A 24,997-nucleotide genomic window follows, 5' to 3' on the forward strand; every position below is an offset into this window, starting at 1 on the left:
TTTTTATTTACACTTTCCAGGTTTATACATTTCACTGATTTTACAATCATTTTAACATTTCAAAACTCGACTTCCTTCCTCCTCTTTCTGCGATTCCTTAAATTTATTTTTAATATCTTCTGCACATCCAAATTAACTTAATGTGCTCTCATTTATTTATCTACTTTAAATATAGGTAATGGTAAAGGACCCCGGACACTTAAGTCCAGATTTCAGACGACTCTGGGGTTGCGGTGCTCATCTCACTTTACAGGCCGAGGGAGCCGACGTTTGTCCGCAGACAGTTTTCCCGGGTCATGTGGCCAGCATGACTAAGCCGTTTCTGGTGCAATGGAACACTGAAACCAGTGCATGAAAACGCTGTTTACCTTCCCGCTGGAGTGGTACCTATTTATCTACTTGCACTTGGCCATGCTTCCAAACTGCTAGGTTGGCAGGAGCGGGGACAGAGCAATGGGAGCTCATCCTGTCACGGGGATTCGAACCGCCAACCTTCTGATCAGCAAGCCCAAGAGGCTCAGTGGTTTAGACCAGTGTTTTTCAACCACTGTTCCGCGGCACACTAGTGTGCCGCGAGATGTTGCCTGGTGTGCTGCGGCGGCGGCGAGGAGAGGCCGCCCAGCGCGGGGCTCTCGCCGTCTGCCTGCCTGGCTGCCTGCGAGCTCGGTGGGCAGCGCCTCCATCCGCAGCGCCCGCCTCGCGGCTCTCATCTGTTTAACCTTGAAGTCCCTCCCCGGCGCGCTCTCCTTCCTTGGCGCTCCAAGTGGCGCTCCGGCTCCGGGGGGCGGAGGAAGAAGCTCCCGGGCTCCGGCGTGTCCTCCCGGGTGAGCGCCACCCGAGAGCCGCGTGGCGGGCGCTGCGGACGGAGGCGCTGCCTGCCGAGCTCGCAGGCAACCAGGCAGGCAGACGGTGAGAGCCCCGCAATGGGCGGCCTCTCCGGGGAGCGAGAGGCGCCGAGGAAGGAGAGCGCGCGGGGGGGGGGGGACTTCAAGGTTAAACCGATGGACGTTGTGACCACAATCAGTTTGAATCCCTCTTTTTTTTCTAAGAAAATAAACATTTTACTGTTTTTAGGTATTCTCGTCTTATACCCATTCATGCAGTCCAGTGTGTTTAAAGAATAATTGGGTAAACAGGGTGGGAGCAAAGCACCCCTTTGGAATTATCCTGTGAGAGGATGTTATTTTAAAGCACCTGTGTGCCAATTTGGGATGTCTGTAGAGTTTATTTTTCCACATTATAAAAATATGATACTCTCTCTTCTCAAAGGCAGATGTAATATTTTTAACAAATATTGTCATGAGTAAAAATAAGCCTAAGGTTTTTTTTTTAAAAAAGTCAAATTTTCGCCCACTAGGCGGGCGCCGGACTGTGTCCACCCTATTTCCCATCCATCCTGGGTGGGGATCAGATCGGATGGGATCGGATGAGAGCGGACAGGCGGTCTGCTCTCATCCGATTCCCCATAGAGAGCAGCGGGGCTCTGACATCTCCCTCTCCGCACACAGTGGTGGTGTGCCTCGTGATTTTTTTCATGAAACAAGTGTGCCTTTGCCCAAAAAAGGTTGAAAAACACTGGTTTAGACCACGGTGCCACGTTTAAATATATACTCTTATAAATCTGCAGGTTGTTACAATAATCCTGCCAATGTTCTCATCTGTTTACAATTTATTTGTAAATATTCAATAAACCATTTTCATTCTTTTATTTAAAAAATCTTGTTGTCTTGATTTCTGGTAAGTTTCACCATTTCTGCATGTTCCATAGTTTTTGTATTCATTCTTCCTTTGTAGGGACTTCTGTTTCTGTCCATTTTGGGGCAAGTAACATTCTTGCCGCTGTAGTAGCCTACATGAATACGTTTCTATACAGGTTTGGTAGTTCTAGCCCTATAATTCCCAAGAGAAAGGCTTCTGGTTTTTTTTTTTTTTTTACAAACATTATTTTAAACATCTTTTTCAATTCATTATATATCATTTCCCAGTAAGCTTTAACCTTAGCCTTTCCGTATTTGATCTACAATGCCAAAAGCAAGCTTCTCATGTCTCTGGAAACTTTATAGTGAATTGTAATGTTACTGTGTGTCATATTTGAAGCAATTGGTGGGTATGTTTTTTCAGCTGGTTGTTTTGTGTTACTTTTTGGTAGTGGATGGATTTCCACCAAAGGTTGGAGCTCCTTGCTCTACTATTTCTATATAACTTTTGCTAGCACGCATGGAATTTTGATGTATTAACATTTGGGATTAAAGACCCGACTACATGTTAGGCATAGCTCAATGTAGCTTTCTCTGATTTTTATTCTGCCCTGCCTTTTAAAACTATGGGTTGTTGTTTTTTTTTGCTCTTGGGACATATCGTCTAGGCTGCATTTAAAAAGCTCTTAGCTGCATACACCGGTTTTTAGGCAGGAAATGGATTGGGTTTTAACGTTTTAATTAATGTTTTAATTTTTTTTTTTGGCGCCCAACGTGTTTTAATATTGTAACGTGTTTTAATATTGTAACGTGTTGTAATATTGTAACGTTTTAATTGTATATTTTTTTTACTCTGTTGCAACTGCCCAGAGGACTTTTGCTGATTAGGCTGTCAACAAATGTTCTTCAAAAAAGTCATATTTTTTTGTTTGCTTGTTTAATATGAAAAACAGCTGTTGCAATCAGGAAGGAAAAAAGAGGGGGTGGGGAGTGGGTGCGTAACCCTTTCCCTGCTGACCATTTACCTATCATTATACAGAATGCATAAATCATAAATCATTTTATTTGTATGTCGCCTTTCCATAGTTCATGCCACACTCGAGGCAGCTTACAACATGAAAAAACACACCACATAATTACAAATAAAGGTAAAGGTAAAGGGACCCCTGACCATTAGGTCCAGTCGTGACCGACTCTGGGGGTTGCGACGCTCATCTTGCTTTATTGGTCGAGGGAGCCACCGTTTGTCCACAGACAGCTTCCGGGTCATGTGGCCAACATGACTAAGCCGCTTCTGGCGAAACCAGAGCAGTGCACGGAAACGCCGTTTACCTTCCCGCCGGGACTTTGACATGCTTTCGAACTGCTAGGTTGGCAGGAGCAGGGACCGAGCAACGGGAGCTCACGCCGTCACGGGGATTCGAACCGCCAACCTTCTGATCGGCAAGTCCTAGGCTCTGTGGTTTAACTCACAGCGCCACCCGCATCCCTTTTCAGGCATAGAAGTGAATAAATATCTCCATCCTCATCCCCTGGAACCGTGAGCGGTATGAGACCTCTGCATTGAGTGGACTTGATATAAATGATAGGAACCTTACATTTTCCTTATTAGCAGAGCAAAATCTCCTTGTTTCTGGTCTATTTCAGCTCTATTTCCTGGCAGTCTTGGTCCATAGTTGTTCACAGTCTTGTGAAAATGGCTGTATCATCGCATGGGGTCCCAGTTCAAACTGCAGTGTGAACCAGGGGTGATGGAAAACGTCACATACAAATGGTAGCTCCCCCTCCAACCAGGAGATTTCTGGTACCAGAAAGTGAAAATAAGTTAGATGGGCTCACCAGTCTGGGGGCACTGGCAGAGCTACATTTTTAGGCAGTACACTTGGGGTGTCCCACTCTGGCATCATAACAGCCCTTTGAGGTAAGACGGAGAGATACTAGCCCAGGGTCATCCAGATTTCCGACATCCAAGTCCAGCACTGTCCACTTATGCACTTATGGGATGCGGGTGGCACTGTGGTCTAAACCAAGAAGGTTGGCAGTTCGAATCCCCGCGACAGAATGAGCTCCTGTTGTTCTGTCCCAGCTCCTGCCTACCTAGCAGTTCGAAAGCACGCCAGTGCAATTGCCGATGAAGTTTATCTCCTCTTCCTCCTCCTCTCCCTCGCCGGATGAAACTTGAGATGATATAAGGACTGGCGGGGTTGACCAGTAGCTGGAAGAAGTGCTTGGCTGTGGTTCAAGACCAAGGGGTGGAGCACAACTAATGCCTGCTGCTGGTGGTTTTCTTGGTGAGGAATACAGTGGTTGGCAGCTGCTGTTGCCTCTTGAGCTCCTTATATATTTCATGATATGGTCTCAGGGTGTCTGCAGTCCCACAGATGATCTTGAGGCTGCATTCTATGGAAGGGTTCAAAGTCTTCAAACGGATGGTTTGCGTGCTATGCGACTTGGAGTTGTTTTAGCTTGCTGGCTCATGCTTACCAGCCTTGCATCCTGAACCTGATCTAACCAGTCCCTCCAATGCTTCAACAGTCTGTTGGCCCTCAATGAGCTCTTCCACTCTGGAAATCTCTCTGCCTCCTCCAATCTTCCTCACCAACTGCCTCTTCCTCATCTAAACACGTTCAAGAAGGCTTCTGGGGCTGTTGCCTGTTTTCTGCTGCTCTACCACCACCTCCCTCCCATTTTCACAATTTTATCCTTTCCCCACCACCCATGCATGCCATTTTTACATCATAAATACAGTGGTGCCTCGCAAAACGAAAAGAATCCGTTCTGTGATTCTCTTGGTCTAGCGGTTTTTTCGTCTTGCAAAGCAAGCCCATTGACAGATTATTGGATTAGCGCTTTTAGTGGCTTTTAGCGGCTTATTGGCTGATCGCATCAGCTGATAAGCGGCTTAGCGGCTTAGAAAAAGGGGGGGAGGGAAAAAACCCTGCAGGAACTCGCAAGACATTATCGTCTTGCGAAGCAAGCCCATAGGAAATTCGTTTTGCGAAGCACCTCCAAAACGGAAAACTCTTTCGTCTAGCGAGTTTTTCGTCTTGCGAGGCATTCGTCTTGCGGGGCACCACTGTAAAAAAATCTTAAATGAGTGTAAGTTGATAAATAGGTACTGTTGTGGCTGAAAGGTAAATGGCGTTTCTGTGCGCTCTGGTTTCCATCACGGTGTCCTGTTGTGCCTGAAGCGGCTTAGTCATGCTGGCCACATGACCCGGAAAGCTGTCTGTGGACAAACGCCGGCTCCCTCAGCCTGAAGCAAGATGAGCGCCACAATCCCATAGTCGCCTTTGACTGGACTTAACTGTCCTTTAACTTTACTTACGCTACCCTGGTGCTTTCATTTTTTATGCTGTCTAGATGACCCCATGTTCTATTCAATGAACCCTAAATGTGTAAATTGGGCCTCTTGGTGTGTGAATTTGGCGTTCATCTCCATATCCCACCAAGGTGACTTTGTCAGTTGACTTCACCACAATGTTTTACCTTAATGCCTCTGCCTAATAATAATAATAAATTTTTATTTATACCCCGCCCACCCCAGCCAAGACCGGGCTCAGGGCGGCTAACAACCGATAATAAAAACAAGTTGATTAAAATACAATTTAAAAGAATTAAGATACAACATTAAAACAGGGAGCAATCTCTTCATAGGAGGAGAAAGGAAAAAGAAAGATGGGGAGGGAATCAAACTGATTCTGAGCCAAGGGCCAGGTGGAACAACTCTGTCTTACAGGCCCTGCGGAAAGAGATCAGATCCCACAGGGCCCTGGTCTCATAAGACAGAGCATTCCACCAAGCCGGAGCCAGTGTTGAGAAGGCCCTGGCTCTGGTTGAGGCTAATCTAACTTCCTTAGGGCCTGGGACCTCTAGGGTGTTGCTATATATGGACCTTAAGGTCCTCCGTGGGGCATACCAGGAGACGCGGTCCTGTAGGTACGAGGGTCCTAGGCTGTGAAGAGCTTTATAAGTCAAAACCAGCACCTTAAATCTGACCCTGTACTCCACCGGGAGCAAATGTAGCTGGAAAAGCACTGGGTGAATGTGCTCCCATGGCAGAGACCCTGTGAGGAGCCTGGCTGCAGCATTCTGCACCCGCTGGAGTTTCTGGGGCAGCTTCAAGGGCAGCCCCGCGTAGAGCGAATTACAGTAGTCAAGCCTGGAGGTTACCGTCGCATGGATCACTGTGGCCAGGTTGGGGCAGGAAAGGTAAGGAACCAACTGCTTGATGTGGCGAAGGTGGAAAAATGTCGCCTTGGCTGCTGTTGTTATTGTTTTGCCATTGATTTAAAATGAACTAAAAAGGGAACCCATTTTCTTCTGGAGGCATAATGCACTGAAATTGTATCCTTTATCCTATGCCAGAATTTGAACTATTCGGTGCTAAAAATTAGAAGGGCTTAGTCACAGATGAGAAACAGGGTTCCAATTAGAGTAAAAAAATATTTTTTTTGTGGGGAATAAATGTAGCATAGCTGCACGTGCAAAAAATAAATAAAAAATCAGCCCTCGTAGGCTTAGTTGGCAATGGTTATTTTTATACGCTGCTGGCATTTATGAGCAAATAATCAGTCACACAAAAATAGGGAAAGAAACAGTGTTCTGTAGGCAGATCTGTTTTGGCACTTGGATGGACTGAATAGGGGGTGTTCAATGTGCATGCTCCACAGATATGGTATGCCTGGCCTCTCCTAATCCTATCAGGTACCTGTAACCTAGAGACATCACCTTGCCAACAGAGGTACGTATAGCAAAAGCTATGGTTTTCTCAGTAGTGATGTATGGAAGTGAAAGCTGGACCATAAAGAAGGCTGATCACCGAAGAATTGATGCTTTTGAATTATGGTGCTGGAGGAGACTCTTGAGAGTCCCATGGACTGCAAGAAGATCAAACCTATCCATTCTGAAGGAAATCAGCCCTGAGTGCTCACTGGAAGGATAGATCCTGAAGCTGAGGCTCCAATACTTTGGCCACCTCATGAGAAGAGAAGACTCCTTGGAAAAGACCCTGATGTTGGGAAAGATGGAGGGCACAAGGAGAAGGGGACGACAGAGGAAGAGTTGGTTGGATAGTGTTCGCAAAGCTACCAGCATGAGTTTGACCAAACTGCGGGAGGCAGTGGAAGACAGGAGTGCCTGGCGTGCTCTGGTCCATGGGGTCACGAAGACTTGGACACGACTAAATGACTAAACAGCAGCAACAACAACCGGTAACCTGCATCTTCTGCATTCAAAGTATGTGTTCTCTCAACTATAGCTGCTCCTCAAGCTGTGATCTGCCGTCCCATTACACCTTGGAGTGGGGGAATGAGGCTGTCCACAAGGATTAAGCTCCAATGTTTTGTCCTTCTGGTATCAAATGTGAACATTTAACACCTCTCCCTGCTTTTCTGTCTACCAGCTCCATCAGGTACGCAGGCTGAGACCCTACCTGCCCACAGACTGCCTCACCAGAGTGGTGCATGCTCTAGTTATCTCCTGTTTGGACAACTGCAATGCGTTCTATGTGGGGCTACCTTTGAAGGTGACCCGGAAACTGCAACTAATCCAGAAAGTGGCAGCTAGACTGGTGACTGGGAGTGGCTGCTGAGACCACATAACACCGGTCTTGAAAGACCTCCATTGGCTCCCAGTATGTTTCCAAGCACAATTCAAAGTGTTGGCGTTGACCTTTAAAGCCCTAAATGGCCTTGGTCCTGTATACCTGAAGGAGCGTCTCCACCCCTATCATTCAGCCCAGACACTGAGGTCCAGCTCTGAGGGCCTTCTGGCGGTTCCCTCACTGCGAGAAGTGAGGTTACAGGGAACCAGGCAGAGGGCCTTCTCAGTAGTGGTGCCTGCCATGTGGAACACCCTCCCATCAGATGTCAAGGAAATAAGCAACTACCTGACTTTTAGAAGACATCTGGAGGCAACCCTGTATTGGGAAATTTTTAATATCTAATGTTTTACAATTTTTGAATACGTTGTAAGCTGCCCAGAGTGGCTGGGGAAACCCAGCCAGATGGGCGGGGCATAAATAATAAAATTATTATTATTATTATTATTATTATTATTATTATTATTATTATTAAATAATAATAATACTGAACAGCCATCTTAAGAATATATTCTTCTTCACAATATGGCTCTCCTTTCAGTCTTTTATGTTGCAGAGCTGTGTGTGAAGATTGGCACTCCTAGACAGATAACCGTGCTTCTTGTTTATCCTCAGTTTCAAGGACTGGCACATCAGGGCCTTTGATCCTGCCAGGGGCTGAGGCTTGCCAGGATATTGACAGTGTTTTACGTAATTGCTGGAGAAAGCCTTGCAGAGCGTAGAAGCCGAGGAAAGGAAGAAGCAGTGGGGTGCTCTTGGGGCATATCGCTCACATACTGTGCCTTCTGAAAGGTACGTTCATGGAAACATTCCTTAGTTTGATTGTCCCGAAGCCGCAGGAAACATGAATGGAGGGGAGAGAATTTATCTGGGATAAGAGCCAGCCAGATGTGATTTTTCTCCCTCTGCGTCTCTCCCACCCCAGCCAAGCGAGTTCTCAAACGAGAAACTTCAGAGAAGCCCCCCTCAAATCATTGCTATAGTATAAGCTTTGCTGCCATTCGGATCCAGGTCGTCGTCTTCTTTGGTGATCGCTCGTAGTCGAGTAAGATTGTCTTCCATGAACACGCTCTTAACAGTGAGTCTGTAAGTGACTGTGGAAGCCAATTCTGGATCCACATGTCCTTCCACAGTGGGGACATAGGTTTCCGGGCGAGAGTTGATCACAGTGGGGGTTTGCCAAGCATGCCTTCCTCTTAGCACATTTCTCCCTTTCGTCCTGAGTTCGAGCATCTTCAGAGCCCATGACACCTTTGGTAAAGGCTGTTCTCCAACTGGAGCGCTCACAGACAAGTGCTTCCCAGTTGTCAGTGATTATACTACAGTGGTGCCTCGCAAGATGAACGCCTTGCAAAACGAAAAACTCACAAGACGAAAGAGTTTTCCGTTTTTGAGTCGTTCCGCAAGACGAATTTCCCTCTGGGCTTGCTTCGCAAGAAGAAAGCCCATAGGGAAATCTCCGGGGACCTCTTGTAAAATGCTGGCGGTCGGGAGCAAAGACTTTCGCCCACCGCCGGCCTTCAGAAGAGGTCCTGGACCTCTTCTGAAGGCCGACGGGGGGCAAAAGTATTTGCTCCCCCCGCCTGCCTTCCCGGGACAGCGGAGACTTCCCGGGCGATCTTAAAATGCTGGCGGGCGGCAGCGAAGCCTTCGCTGCCGCCCGCCAGCATTTTAAAAACGCCCCGGGACAGCGGGGGCTTTTAAAATGCTGGTGGTCGGCAGCAAAGCGCCCCTGTCCCCGGAGCTTGCGGGGCGGGAGGTGGGGAGAAGGGCTTTTCTTCCCACCGCCAGCCTTCAGAACAGACTTCTGAAGGCTGGCGGTGGGAAGAAAAGCCCTTGTCCCCCCCCCCCAGCCTTCAGAAGAGGTCGGGGGACAGACTGTCCCCGGACCTGGTCTCAAGGCGGTTTCCATGGGAACGCATTGATTGATTTTCAGTGCATTCTTATGGGAAACTGTGCTTCGCAAGACGAAAAACTCGCAAGAAGAAAAAACTTGCGGAACGAATTAATTTCGTCTTGTGAGGCACCACTGTACATTCTTTAAGATTTGCCTTGAGAGAGTCCTTAAACCTCTTTTGTTGACTACCAACATTACGCTTTCCATTTTTAAGTTAGTAGTAGAGTAGTTGCTTTGGAAGACGATCATCAGGCATCCACAAATATCCAGGGATCCAGGTACCCACAACTCGGACTCAACGCTGTCTTTTGCATATGTGCTGCCGGGGTGCAAAGATCCACCCAGTGCCCCCAAATTTAGTTTAGCCCCCCAATTAACTTTTATTATGCTTATGTCAGACACCACGCTTACGCCTTATCTCTTGTCTACGAAAGAAGGGAGGAAAAAGAAACAAACTTTTAAATTTGCTCATTTATGTACAATACACTTATACTTAAGTATACACCACCACCACACTTAAACTTATAAGTATTGTTTAGGCACCTATTTAGGAGAAACATCAGTCGTGTCAAAGGTGTCACTGACCCTGCTGCCGCATAGCAGCTCAATACAATATGTAACATAATATTTTGACGTAAGAGTTAATTTCATGTGCTCAGTGCCATTATGAATGAAAAGCGCTGCCGTTGAGTCTGACAAGCGCCGCTGTTGTGAATGACAAGCGCCGTTGCTGGCACGGCGTGTCTTTGGTAAATGAGCGCACAAAGTTGAAAGTCCTTTAGTGAAATAGTAGGTATACGTTTCAGTAATACGTAGGTATATATGTATTTTGTTTTTCTAGCTTAATCAGAACTATTTATTATTTCATAACAGGTAGATAGTTAAGAGCAGGGGTCAGCAAACTTTTTCAGCAGGGGGCCAGTCCACTGTCCCTCAGACCTTGTGGGGGGCTGGACTATATGGGGGGTGGGAACGAACAAATTCCTATGCCCCACAAATAACCCAGAGATGCATTTTAAATAAAAGGACACATTCTACTCATGTGAAAACACGCTGATTCCTGGACCGTCCACATGCCAGATTTAGAAGGTGATTGGTTCAGATCTGGCCTCCGGGCCTTAGTTTGCCTACTCTAGGTTAAGAGCTTGGGCGGCTTCAGCGGCGGGTGCCTGGCGCCCCCCAGAATTTGGCGCCCGGGTGCCCCGCACCCCTTGCACCCCTGGGTAAAGACGGCCCTGCTAGGACTGACAGTAGTCAAGCAACACAAATAAGAGATCAAACAAAGAGCTGGAGTTTCAAAGAGAGCTCATTTTGACTGCAACAAGCCAACGTGCCCCTGCACCCACATATCAGAAAGCTAGAACTGGAGTTGTCGTTGATGTATGAAAAGTTGGGTGCCTTTTCTATTCAGATCCCACTGAGCACCACCACCACTATTTGACCAAGGTTAGCGCTGAACTGTACTGTACTTAAAGGTAAAGGGACCCCTGACCATTAGGTCCAGTCGTGACCAACTCCGGGGTTGCGGCACTCATCTCGCTTTATTGGCCGAGGGAGCCGGCGTACAGCTTCCGGGTCATGTGGCCAGCAGGACTAAGCCGCTTCTGGCGAACCAGAGCAGCACACGGAAACGCCGTTTACCTTCCCGCCAGAGCGGTACCTATTTATCTACTTGCACTTTGATGTGCTTTCAAACTGCTAGGTTGGCAGGAACAGGGACTGAGCAACGGGAGCTCACCCCATTGCGGGGATTCGAACCGCCGACCTTCTGATCAGCAAGTCCTAGGCTCTGTGGTTTAACCCACGGCACCACCCGCATACTGTACTTAGGAGTGTAAAATAGATTCCAGGATGGGGGAGGGGCACTTTTTAAACAGGGAAAAAATTAAGACACTCAAGACTTTAGTCATGCATAAAAAAGCATGGCAATTTTATGTTGATGTATTCCCTAAACATCAATTCACAGAAGGTTTGCATTGTAAGCAGGAAACACGGTTGTGGAGATTTTTGATCCATGTCACTTTTAAGTCTGCCTACTTTCTTTCTGCCCATCTTCATATACATGAAAATGTATATTTAAATATGTATGTGAATATGTATTTTAAGTGTATTTTCTCTCAAAATATGCACTTCTAAAAGTATTTACGTTGAAAAGAAATTAGCAAGTGCCTTTTCATGTGTTTTTTTTTAGTTGAGAACTGTCAGTGGAAGAACTGTCAAAGGAAGTGTGAATGCCAACGGATAATTAAGTTCTCAACCGCAAATTAGTCTGAGAGGATGGTTCATGTTTGAATTTAAAGAGGTTGAATTCCTCAGGCATCTTTACACATTTCATTATTATGGGTCAACAGATTTGCTACCTACTGCAGAGTGTATGTGGCCCAACTCTCACTCTGCTTTGTATATTTGCAAACAAGCCAAACGTTACAAAGACATCCTATGGTTAAATTGCTCTGAATGGAAGAACCCCAGCAATACTGTCCTGGAACTTTCCACCAGTAAGGGAAGCGGGGATGATCTAACAGGATATGATTCAGGCTGCAATCTGATATGCCCGTTTCCCAGCTAGTCTTGGAGTATGCAACAATATTTGCACACATACCTTGCCAAAGCAACCACCCACTGCAACAAGGCTATTCCCCTTTAGGTATTCCATGAGAATGGGACTGGTGCTACAGGTAAAGGCCAACAATGGCTTTGTTTGTCTGGAAAGGTCTATATAGTTTTAGCTATGGATTTATAATGGTTACTTGCATCTGATATGGGTGTCAGGCAGCAGAGGAACCAATCCCCACAGCAGGTTGCCAGGAACAGAGAAGACAAGGAAAAGTCCTTACAATCTGCTTTTTGTTCAATATTTACAGAGAGAGGCTAGAGAATGCAGCCTCTTGGATAATGGCATTGTCCTCTGTCTTTGAGCTCTTTGCTCTCCTACTTTCAAGGCTCACCAGGTTCTGGGAGTTGGAGGGTCTCTCCAATGCTTCAACAATCTGTTGGCCCTCAATGAGCTCTTCCACTCCGCAAATCTGTCTGCCTCCTCCAATCGTCCTCATCAACTGCCTCTTCCTCACCTAAACACTCTCATGAAGGCTTGATAGCCAGTGTGGTGTAGTGGTTAAGTGGTAGTGGTGTAGTGGTGGTGGTTAAGAGTGGAAGACTCGTAATCTGGTGAACCAGGTTCGCGTCCCCGCTCCTCCACATGCAGCTGCTGGGTGACCTTGGGCCAGTCACACTTCTCTAAAGTCTCTCAGCCTCACTCACCTCACAGAGTGTTTGTTGTGGGGGAGGAAGGGAAAGGAGAATGTTAGCCGCTTTGAGACTCCTTAGGGTAGTGATAAAGCGGGATATCAAATCCAAACTCCTCCTCCTCCTCCTCCTCCTCCTCTTCTTCTTCCCTTCTTGGGCTGTTGCCTGTTTTCTCCTGCTCTACCACCACCTCCCTCCCATTTTCACAACTTTATCCTTCCCCCACCACCCATGCATGCCATTTTTACATCATAAATAAAAAAATCTTAAATGAGTGAGTTACCTGTATATGGACCAAGCCAGGAAGTCATTCTCTTATGCTGCCAGAGGGATTGGTAGGGTTCGCCCTGTGGTGGAAAAAGCACTGGAAAGATCCAAGGAGAGAAAGTAGCCATTGTCTTGTCTATAAAGACTAGACTGTGCTCACCTGTTCGTAGGGCACCAGAGGTGCAACATCTGTAATAAAAATCCCTGTGAAATGCACAGAGCAAATAAAACAATCCTGTTTTCCAGGACCAGAATCCAGCAGCAAGAAGAGGACCCTGGATGGTGCAGTTAGTATTTTTAGAATTTTGAAAAACTGCCCTTTCTTAGTAGTGTTGGGCTTTCCAGTAAAACTCCTTATATTATGTTTAAGGAGGTGGATGAATCATAACAAACGGTAAGTTCGATCCGTTTGTGCTGCCAACATTCTGACCTCTGAGGGTGCTTTCTTGACACTAACACTGCCAGAAAGGGATGCTGGATCAAGGCCTTCCATAGAAACACAGATTCTTCCCCCAAAACGAATGAATCATTAAAGGGGTAAATCCAGTTCCGTTTGTGAGTCACACTCTCTGCTGGCTGTCAGAGAAAGGAAAACAGGATTGCCTCACTGGGGTATGTTTGGTGGAGTATTGTGGTTTGGGATATTGGCCAACAGAGGAACTGCAATCATAAAGACCAAATATGAAAGACTTAATGGACAGGAAAACATTGCAAAGGGCCCAAGCCTGTCTGCGTACCCATGGATTCTGACACATGTTTTTAGATGTGTGAACAGTGGTGGTGCTTAATTGGTGGTGAAGAAATGGAGCGTTCAAGTTTGACTACTTCCTATGTTTTAGGACAGAGCAGTATTGGCAAACTTGGCTCAAATTAAGTCCTGAAATTCAATTACTTGAATGAAATTCCTAAACTACTCTTCTTTGGCGAATGTGATCACACGGTCTGGACTCCGTAAGTGACTGTGGAGGCCAATTTGGGATCCACATATCCTTCCACTCAGGGCTGATTTCCTTAAGAATGGATAGGTTTGATCTTCTTGCAGTCCATGGGACTCCCAAGAGTCTCCTACAACACCATAATTCAAAAGCATCAATTCATAGAATCATAGAGTTGGAATAGACCACAAGGGCCATCGAGTCCAACCCCCTGCCAAGCAGGAAACACCATCAGAGCACTCTTGACATATGGTTGTCAAGCCTCTGCTTAAAGACCTCCAAAGAAGGAGACTCCACCACACTCCTTGGTAGCAAATTCCACTGTTGAACAGCTCTTACTGTCAGGAAGTTCTTCCTAATGTTTAGGTGGAATCTTCTTTCTTGTAGTTTGGATCCATTGCTCTGTGTCCGCTTCTCTGGAGCAGCAGAAAACAACCTTTCTCCCTCCTCTATATGACATCCTTTTATATATTTGAACATGGCTATCATATCACCCCTTAACCTCCTCTTCTCCAGGCTAAACATGCCCAGCTGTTCTTCGGCGATCACCCTTCTTGATGGTCCAGCTCTCACTTCCATATATCACTACTGGGAAAACCATGGCTTTAACTATACGGAGCTTTGTTGGCAAGGTGATGTCTCTGCTTTTTAAGATGCTGTCTAGGTTTGCCATAGCCTTTCTCCCAAGGAGCAGGCGTCTTTGGTTGCTAGGAAATAGCAGGATTCATTTATGCATTTCCCAAGGCCTCCCTGTCCTCCAATATGTGGGAAAACCAGTGTGGCAATCTCTTAGCACTTGAGCACGAGCCAAACCCATCGCCCCAGCGTTCCCCTTGAAGTCAAGGCACAATCCTGTGACACACAACACCCTCCTGGTTTTCCATTTCCAATGCATGGGGTCCCCCCCAAGTTCAAGAATTTGACATCTGAGCTCCTCTTACCTTCACAGTTCCTGCTCATTATCGCTTATGGGCACCATGGGCCTTGGCAAGTGTATCCCCATCAGACTGACAGACATCCCTTTCTCAGGGCAATATGATGCTTGCTTGGAAACCTGCCTATTGTGACATCAGCTGGGAGACAGGGGCAGGGCTGCTGGGATGCCGGGCAGCTGTGTTAATAACAATAAAAATAAGGGGAGGGGGTGTCAAAGTGTAATGGGATGAGACCACAGTGCATCTTAGGGCCTCAACCCAGAGTGGCTTGGGTAACTCAGCCAGATGGGAGGGGTATAAATAATAAAATTGTTGTTGTTGTTAAAAAGGTAAAGGTAAAGGGACCTCTGACCATTAGGTCCAGTTGTGGCCGACTCTGGGGTTGCGTCGCTCATATCACTTTATTGGCTGAGTGAGCCGGCGTACAGCTTCTGGGTCATGTGGCCAGCATGAATAAGCCGCTTCTGGCGAACCAGAGCAGTACACGGAAACACCGTTTACCTTCCCGCCAGAGAGGTACCTATTTATCTACTTGCACTTTGACGTGCTTTCGAACTGCTAGGTTGGCAGGAGCAGGGACTGAGCAACGGGAGCTCACCCCATTGTGGGGATTCGAACCGCTGACCTTCCGATCGGCAAGCCCTAGGCTCTGTGGTTTAACCCACAGCGCCACCTGCGTCCCCGTTGTTGTTAATAATGTTGAATTACTTTTGTTGTTGTTTAAGGCAGGATCAGACTATTGTTCTCCCCCTTCTTCACAGTCCTGAGCGTGATGGTTCTCCTGCCATTCCCCGTATCCGGTATAACATAATAATAATAATAATAATAATAATAATAAGAAGAAGAAGAAGAAGAAGAAGAAGAAGAAGAAGAAGGGGAAGAAGAAGAAGAAGAAGAAGAAGAAGAAGAAGAAGAAGGGGAAGAAGAAGAGGAGGAGGAGGAGGAGGAGGAGGAGGAGGTGTTGGTGCTGACCTTTAAAGCCCTTAACGGCCTCGGTCCTGTATACCTGAAGGAGTGTCTCCACCTCCATCGCTCAGCTGAGATCCAGCACCGAGGGCCTTCTGGCGGTTCCCTCACTGCGAGAAGTGAGGTTACAGGGAAACAGACAGAGGGCCTTCTCGGTAGTGGTGCCCACCCTGTGGAACGCCCTCCCTTCAGATGTGAAGGAAATAAGCAGCTATCCTATCTTTAAAAGACATCTGAAGGCAGCCCTGTTTAGGGAAGTTTTAAATATTTAATGCTGTACTGTTTTTAACATTTGGGGAAACTCAGCCAGATGGGTGGGGTATAAATTTATTAATATTATTATTATTATTTTTAAACCCCGCCCATCTGGCTGGGCTTCCCCAGCCACTCTGGGTAGCTTCCAACAAAATATTAAACTACAGTAACATAGAGATATGAAGTTACTTCATTGCACGTTGTTTGGCTCTCCAGCTGTGCTCTGAAAGGCACTCTTCCTAGAGGGTCTTGCCCCACAGAGAAGTAAGTTTCAGAGCTCTCCCTTCCCTCTGGCATCTAGAATGAAGAATTGCTGGTATTTGCTCTCCAGATGACCTGCCTCAGTGTCGCAGAGGGCAAGAGGCTCTTTCTTTTCCTGTGTCTCTAAGAGTGTTTCTGGTTATCAATAGCCAGAGCCAGAGCTACACAACAGGGTGTTTTTTTTTAATGGCGTTCTTGCCTGTGCTGTGGATGCCCATCCTACAAGCAACACCCTTAACATGTTTTCATAGAGCTTCGTAAACCTCCCAAGTTTAGAGGGGTGCAAAAGAAGAAATGAGGGCACATTAAAAGACCACGATGCTTCCATTGTAGACGTATTTGAAAACAATTGGCTGCATCCAGCGGCGTAGCGTGGGTTGTCAGCACCCGGGGCAAGGCAAGTAATTTGTGCCCCCTAACCCCTAACCTGCCGCCGCTGCCAGCTTCTTCTTGCTGCTGCCTGGTCTGGTCTGGTGTGGTTCTCTCCCACGCTCAGTGCTGCGCTGGGCGGCCGCTGCACTGTTCCTCCCCCAGATAGTCCCTCGCTCTCTCTCCGCACCGCACGCCTGGCACCCACCCCCTCCACAGTGGGTGGCGACCCAGCGGCTCGGATCAGATTTGCACAGCCAGCACTGCAGTGAGAGAGAGTGAGTGAGCCAGGTAGGGGCAGAGAGCTGCGAGTGCAAGCGCCCCCCCCCAGATGTTGTGCCTGGTGCGGACGGCCCCCCCTGCACCCCCACGCTACGCCACTGGCTGCATCCAGTCAAAGGGTATGTTCACACTGGTGGCTTAATATGCAGCAAGGCTGTCCCTCCGTCCCGCTTCACTGGGGTTCAAGTGGATTTGCACAGTGCTGTTTGTATGACAGGGGTGGTGGTGATGTCATCACCTGGTCACAAGAGCTTTTGGGTTTCCCTGCCCCTGCGACTCCCCCTTCTGAGCAACTATTCATGAAGCTGTTGTCTGCGCATGCCCATTTCCAAGTACAAAGAGAATGTGTCTTTCTTTTTTAAAATAATAATAATATTTTTTTAATTCAAAATTAAAACAAAACATATTATCCAGAAACATATCATCCTTATTTCCCTCCTTTTTTCCTCCCTCCCCCCACAGAACCCACCCACCCCACCCCCCAACTTCCCTCAGTTCCAGTTTTTGATTTCTCTAAAAATGCTGTTTTCTGCATGTTACACAGTTGTATAGATCCTCAAACTATTTAAGTAATAATTATCAAGAGAATGTGTCTTTCTAGTCAAATTGGAACTGGTTTGAGGAAATGAAATATGCATCAAACTAGCAGTAAGATTGCACTGGATGCAGAGAAAGTGATGATGTGAACATACCTCTTCAGCCCGGACACTGAGGTCCAGCTCCGAGGGCTTTCTGGCAGTTCCCTCACTGCGAGAAGTGAAGTTACAGGGAACCAGACAGAGGGCCTTCTTGGTGGCGGCGCCCGCCCTGTGGAACGCCCTCCCACCAGATGTCAAGGAAATAAACAACTATCTGACTTTTAGAAGACATCTGAAGGCTACCCTGTTTAGGGAAGCTTTTAATGTTTGGTGTTTTATCACTTTATTATTATTATTGGGAGTCGCCCAGAGTGGCTGGGGAAACCCAGCCAGATGGGCAGGCTATAAAGAATAAAGAATGAAGAATAAGTAATAAAGAATATCAGTTATTATTATTATTATTATTATTATTATTATTATTATTATTATTATTATTATTATTATTATTATACCTGAGGCCATTTGGGTGTGTTTACAGTAGCATTTTACTGCAGCAACCACTCATACAAGTGCTTGCACCAACTCCATATATTTTCCTAGCGACTGTTCCCTTTCACCAAATGTGTTAGTGCATGCCAAAAGCCCGTCAGAAATTCTGAGCATGCAAGGGAAAGGAACATTAAAATGCGCCTGCCTCGTCTTTGACGTGGCAGAGCTCCACGTGGCAGAGCAGCATCGGTGCATTTTCATTCCCAGTCCTAAGTTCACATGCATGCTCTCGGCTACAAATGCTGTCATGCTCACCATCACCCCAACATGTGGGTGATGTAATGGCCATGTGCATCACACACACATGCACAGTAACTGCAAAGCTGTGTTTGGGGCAGGGATCTCCTCTGGATTTGCCCTCGAATTCTGGCTACTGACTAACCGGATAAATTTCAGTTCAGGCTAGTAAAGTTAAGCTCAGGCCATCTGTGAATAATAATAACAACAATAATTTTAATTTATTATTTATACCCCGCCCATCTGGCTGAGTTTCCCCAGCCACTCTGAGCGGCTCCCAATCAAGTGTTAACAACAATACAGTGTTAAATATTAAAAACTTCCCTGAACAGGGCTGCCTTCAGATTTCTTTTAAAGATAGGAAAGCTGCAAATTTCCTTCACATCTGAAGGGAGGGTGTTCCATAGGGTGGGTGCCACTACCGAGAAGGCCCTCTGTCTGGTTCCCTGTAACCTCACTTCTCGCAATGAGGGAACCACCAGAAGGCCCTCGGCGCTGGATCTCAGTGTCTGGGCTGAACGATGGCGGTGGAGACGCTCCTTCAGGTATACTGGACCGAGGCCGTTTAGGGCTTTAAAGGTCTGCACCAACACTTTGAATTGTGCTCGGAAACATACTGGGAGCCAATGGAGGTCTTTCAGGACCAGTGTTATGTGGTCCCAGCGGCCACTCCCAGTCACCAGTCTAGCTGCCACATTCTGGATTAATTGCAGTTTCTTGGTCACCTTCAAAGGTAGCCCCATGTAGAGCGCGTTGCAGTAGTCCAAGCAGGAGATAACTAGAGCGTGCACCACTCTGGTGAGACAGTCTGCAGGCAGGTAGGGTTTTAGCCTGCATACCAGGTGGAGCTGGTAAACAGCTGCCCTGGACACAGAATTAACCTGTACTTCCATGGACAGCTGTGAGTCCAAAATGACTCCCAGGCTGCGCACCTGGTCCTTCAGGGGCACAGTTACCCCATTCAGGACCAGGTAACCCCCACACCTGCCCGCCCCCGTCCCCCCAAAACAGTACTTCTGTCTTGTCAGGATTCAACCTCAATCTGTTAGCCGTCATCCATCCATGAAGTCGTCTTGGTTTCCATAGCTTTGGAAATACAGCGGTAGGAATAGAAGCAGCAGCATAAGAAGAGGTCTCCTTTGCTTCTGGGTCTCCTTTGCATGTATCAACGGTCCCAGCGTTCTCGGAGGAAGCTGGCTGCGGCCGTAGGAAAGGGTTAAGCAGTGTTGTTCCTTGTCACATGACTCTGGGAATGTGAGCTGAGTAAGATCCTTGGGCAGCAGAGAGCAACTGCTGGAGAGGCACATGTTGCCTGCAGATGTGGCCCAGACCACAAACACTTCAAAGTGCTTCCCTCAGACTGACAGAACATTCTGACGCCGACTGTAAATGCCCTTGACTCTCGGAGTGGAAAATATCAAACGCTCCAGCGGCCCCCAAAATGCAGCCTGTTTTCTATGGAAAAAGCCTTAATGAACCTGCAGTGAAGGGGCAGGGGCGATAGAGGTCGGATTCAGGTTCTCAATGGTCCTTTGTGCAATTCCTACAGGCTGGCAAAAGCCTTTTGCTATGCATTCGGGTGCAATTGGACTTTGCTTCAAACCTCAAGAATAGCTCGGGTGTTGGTCCTAGGCCCTGCTGGGTTAAGGACCTAAGGATGACTGCCACAGGCACTTTGGGAAACAGCAACAGATCTGCTTCAATTCCTCTTGTCTCGTTTCTCTTGCTTTCAGTTTGCTCCTCATGGTCCCGTCTTCGTCCTTCAGGCTAGTGTCTTCCATCAGTATCTGAAGGATCTTTTTATCTTAAAATATATATATATTGCTGGAATGTGTGCCAATTGCAACCCAACATCTCAGCAGCCAAATACACTGGTAATTTTGAAGCGATGTTGAAGAAAGTGGGGAGGGAAAAACCTTAATGGACTTCCCAAAGTCGTGAGATTGTCTGGGCTGTTCTAGTTAGCATGTAGGTGGATTTGCACAAGAGCAGTTTAGTTTTCAGAGTGATGGAGCACTTTTTTAATGAACAAGGAGGATCTAGGCAATGGGTATGATGAGAGCCTTTGCAAAATTCTTATTTTCGGATTAATATTGAGAAAGTTGGAATTATTTCTGAGCACTGATTTTGGAGGGGTGAGTCATGTTCCTCACACTGTTTTCAGTGACAGACTGTGTGAAAGAGAGGGGGCCCAAATATACCCTAAAAATGTTTTCAAATGGTTCACATCCACACATTCCTCACCACGTCTTTTTGTCTGCTCTGGTTGCAGAACAGCCAACTCTTCTGAAATGCAACAAAAGGTACTTGTAGGGTTGAGAAAAGGTCAGTATATTTGCAGGTTTGGGCTAACGAAGTTACAGTGGTACCTCGGGTTGCATACGCTTCAGGTTACAGACTCTGCTAACCCAGAAATACTGCTTCAGGCTAAGAACTTTGCTTCAGGATGAGAACATAAATCATGCTCCGATGGTGCGGCAGCAGCAGGAGGCCCCATTAGTTAAAGTGGTGCTTCAGGTTAAGAACAGTTTCAGGTTAAGTACAGACCTCCGGAACAAATTAAGTACTTAACCCGAGGTACCACTGTACTTCAGAATTAGTAGTGATGGGCTGAACTCTCAGAAAACTGTATTCACAGCTGGGAACTTGTTCTTTGACCTATCCCAAACTTCTCCTGCCTTCCCAAGAACCGCATAGCTTTTTTCCACTGAATTGGTTTGCAAGACAGTAAGGCAGGAGTCAGCAAGGTTTATCTCACCTGGGCCGGTTCACTCCAGCGGCGATCTCTCCGTGGGCTGGATTGCATGCATAGCCATGATTTACAGTGTCTGCGTAGACACTATTTCCAGTGTCTGCGTCTGTGCAGACGCGATTTTTTGCATCTGAGCATGCGCAGATGCGATTTCCCGCACTGCGGAAGCGAGTCCCGGCGCCGTGCTGAAGCCGTCCCTGCAGTAAGATATTCCGCAACCAATGCATTGAAAGTAACTACAGTGGCACTTCAGGTTACATACGCTTCAGGTTACAGACTCCGCTAACCCAGAAATAGTGCTTCAAGTTAAGATCTTTGCTTCATGATGAGAACAGAAATTGTGCTCCGGCGGCGTGGCAGCAGCTGGAGGCTCCATTAGCTAAAGTGGTGCTTCAGGTTAAGAACAGTTTCAGGTTAAGAACGGACCTCCGGAATGAATTAAGTACTTAACCTGAGTTACCACTGTACTGCGCATGATTACTGTTCATTCTTTGTATGCTTGAACATATCTAAACAGTCAGTGCCTGTGTACATAGAGAGAACCACTTTTATCATGTTTAGGTTGACTCGTCCATGTCTGTGGCCACAGCGGGCCCCAACAGAGGTCCTGCAGTGGCAGCCTTGGCCAGAGCTCCAGCAGTGACTGGGCCAGGCCAGTTGCCACCGCAGCGCCACAGAGCCAGAAATAAGGCGGAGGACAGTGGCGGCACTATGCAGCAGTCACGAGCGGAGCCCAGGCACCAATAGCAAAAAAATGTGGGTGCCTGGGCCCCCAGGGGCCCCTGGAGTTGGTGCTGCTGACAGGTGCAGCTTGTTCTTTCTGCCTAAGTGTAGAACCTTACACTTGTCCTTATTGAAATTCATTCTGTTAGTTTAGGCCCAGTTTCCAATCAGTTAAGGTCATTTTGAATCCCAATTCTGTCTTCAGTGTGGTTTCATCTGCAAATCTGATGAGCATCCCCTCAATTCCTTCATCCAAGACATTTAGGAAGATGTTGAACAACAACAGGCCCGGGACAGAACCCTGCAGACCACTTGTCACTTTATTCGGGGATGACAAGGAACTAGTAGTGAGCACTCCTTGGTTTCAGTCAGTCAACCAGCTACAAATCCATCTAAGAGTTACCTCTTCCAGCCCATATTTTACCAGCTTCTCTGCAAGAATATCATGGGGTCACCTTACTGAAATCAAGGTACACTACGTCCACAGCATTCCCCTGATCACCTAACTTGTAACTCTATCAAAGAAAGAAATGAGATTCACATGGCATGGCTTGTTTTTGAGAAACCCATGCTAGGTCTTAGTAATCATAGCATCCTTTTCATATATATATATATATATATATATATATATATATGCTTTCGTAGATTTTCACGGGTACAGGAATGCAGGTTTTGGTGTCTTCGGGTGTCTTCCCGTGTAAGAGTCGGGGTGTCTGTGCGACGTTTCGACGAGGTCTCACTCGTCATCTTCAGGCTGGTGCTTTCGGCTTCTTGTTACTGGAACAGAGCAGAGTCTGGTGTTTGAGTTCCTATAAATACTGTTGAGGGGTGTGGTGTATAGCCTCCAACGTTCTGGGCAGAGAGGAAGTTCCTAGATTAGTGTGCCTTTTCTTCTTTTGTTCCTTAATTACTTGAGGGATATCTTGGGTGATTTCATGAGTGATATTCTGAATATCACTGGGTGGGTCATTAAGTGTAGATTAGTTGCTAAAGCTTTCGTGTCTTGACCTCTTGAGCTTGTGAAGAGTTTTTCTGAGAAGATGGCTGTGCTGCATTTAGTTGTGCTCTGGCTTGGCTTCGTGTATAGGGGCGAGCTATGGTTTTGTGCCTTGTGCCAGCCAGATCTGTGTAGGGATTGCAGGGGGGTGCAGCATCCGGAGGTGCCACTATAGTTTGGCTACTGGATGGAGTCTGTAATATGTCTGTGGAGAGGGTCTGGGTTTGGGTCTGGTGTGGTTGATTGGTGACGGCGTTCTGTGTGCCTCTGGTTCTGGTGTCGGTTTTTGTGGGGAGGGCTAATTTCCAGATGTCTGGCAGGCGGGACGTGTCGTCACGCTTGTTCATGTTGTGAGGGTGTTTCTCTATCTCGATGGCTTCCATGATTATTCTCTTGTGGTGATGTTCCATGTTAAAGAGCAATTTGGAATCTGCAAAATTAATTTCGTGTCCTGTTTCTTTCATGTGTTGGAAAAGAGAGGAAGTTTTTTCTTCTTTTTTGACGGCATTCTTGTGTTCTGCGATACGTGCATTTATTCGTCTGTTTGTTTGTCCAATGTACGTGGCTGGGCAGACTTTGCAGGGTATTTCATAGACCCCTTGGTTTTCCAGCTGGATTTTGTCTTTTGGGTTTCTGAGGATATTGGCTATTTTTTGGTTGGTGCAGAAGGCTGTTTTGATATTGTGTTTATGGAGGATTTTGCTGATTTTGTCTGTAGTGCCCTTGATATAAGGAAGGAGGGCCATGCCATTGTTTTCTTCTGTGTCTTGGTTTTTGGGGGGTGTTTCTTTTTGGATTAGCTTCGTAACCCTGTTTTTCTGGTATCCATTGGCGATTAACACATTTGAGAGATTCTGTAACTCAGTTGTCAAGTGGTCTTTGTCAGCCAGGCGTTTGGTTCTGGAGATGAGAGTCTTGGCTACGGAGTTTATTTGTGCAGGGTGGTGGTGTGATTGTGCATGTAAGTAGCGGTTGGTGTGTGTTTTTTTCCGGTAGATAGTGTGTCCTAGGGAGCCATCAGGTTTTTTGTAGATTAGGACGTCAAGAAAGGGGAGTTGGTTGTTGTCTTCTATTTCCATAGTGAATTGTATTTTGGGGTGTAGGCTGTTGAGATGTGTGAGGAAGCTATCTAGTTTTTCTTTCCCGTGTGGCCAAATTACAAAGGTGTCGTCAACATATCTGAGCCAAAGTTTGGGTTTGTGTTCTGACTTGTCTAAAGCATTGGTTTCAAAGTGTTCCATGTACAAATTTGCGATGACCGGTGAGAGGGGTGATCCCATAGGTGCTCCTTCTATCTGTTTGTATCTTTGTCCATTGTGGATGAAGTACGTGTTGGTTAGGCAGTGGTTGGTCAGGTCCAGGATGTATTTGGAGGGGTTGTATTTGTTTTGAATGGCTGTCAAGGCTTCATTAATGGGCACTTGAGTGAAGAGAGATACAACATCGAAGCTCACAAGTAGGTCATCGGGATGTAGGTATTGTTTCTTTATTGTTTCTATGAACTGGAAGGAGTTAGTAACGTGTGAAGCGATGGATTCTGCATAGGGCTGAAGTTGCTTAGCCAGAAATTTAGCGAGATTTTGTAGAGGTGAGCCTATGGAGCTGACTATTGGTCTGAGTGGTGTTCCTTCTTTGTGTATCTTGGGGAGACCGTAGAGTTTGGGGCATCTGGATGATTTTTCTCTGGGGATGATTCTTAGCTGGATTTCTTCACTGATAGGAGAGGCTTTTATTTTGGATTTGGTGGTTTTTTCCAGATAGGTGGTGGGATCTGTTTTTATAGGTTGGTAGGTAGGGTCTTGGAGTAGATTTGATAGTTTTGCTTGGTAGTCCGATGTGTTCATCACAACAGTGGCGTTGCCTTTGTCTGCTGGGAGAATGATTATGTTGTTGTCTTTCCTCAGGTTGGTGAGTGCTTTCTGTTCTTCTTTGTGTAAATTGCTTCTGGGTGGTTTGCTGGAGCAGAGGATGTTGGTGACTTCAAGTCTGATTTTATTGGCTTCATCTGGGTCGATTTTGGTCAGGCTAGCTTCGACTCCGCATATGATGTTTTCCGTGGGGATGCGTCTCGGGGCGACTGCAAAGTTGAAACCTTTGGAGAGTACTTTGGTTTCAGTTGGGGTGAGGATCCTGTTTGATATGTTATGTACTGTTTGTTTCATGGGTTGTTGTGGAGGGTGGCTGGGCTTCTGGCGTTTCTCTAGTTTGTAGAGTTTGTTGGTGTGTCTGTCTGTCTTATGTGAGGTCTCAGTTTCAGCTCTCCAGACGGCTAGTTGTTTGCATTTGTCCCAGAGTGCAGGGTGGATTTTGTTACATAGTTTGAGGTGAAGAGTGAGCAGATCTTTGTTGGTTTGGTTTAGTAGGTATCTTTTCTTATGTATTTCGTTTCTGATTAGGGATAGTTCAGTTCGTTTCAGGATCCTTTCGGTAGCTGGGGTTTTAGAGTGGA

The 24,997-nt window shown here is 46.6% G+C and overlaps 1 long non-coding RNA gene across 1 annotated transcript in view; it reads left to right on the forward strand.

The window, feature by feature from the left end:
- Window positions 1–24,997, forward strand: part of LOC309533933 — a 274,946-nt gene that overhangs the window by 154,618 nt on the left and 95,331 nt on the right. Inside the window, exon 2 of the long non-coding RNA XR_014220544.1 lies at window positions 13,797–14,027. This is a non-coding gene — a long non-coding RNA (uncharacterized lncRNA). The remainder of the gene's footprint in view (window positions 1–13,796; window positions 14,028–24,997) is intronic.

The sequence above is a fragment of the Podarcis vaucheri genome (assembly GCF_965113315.1).
Source record: "Podarcis vaucheri genome assembly, chromosome: 6".
NCBI lineage: Eukaryota > Metazoa > Chordata > Lepidosauria > Squamata > Lacertidae > Podarcis > Podarcis vaucheri.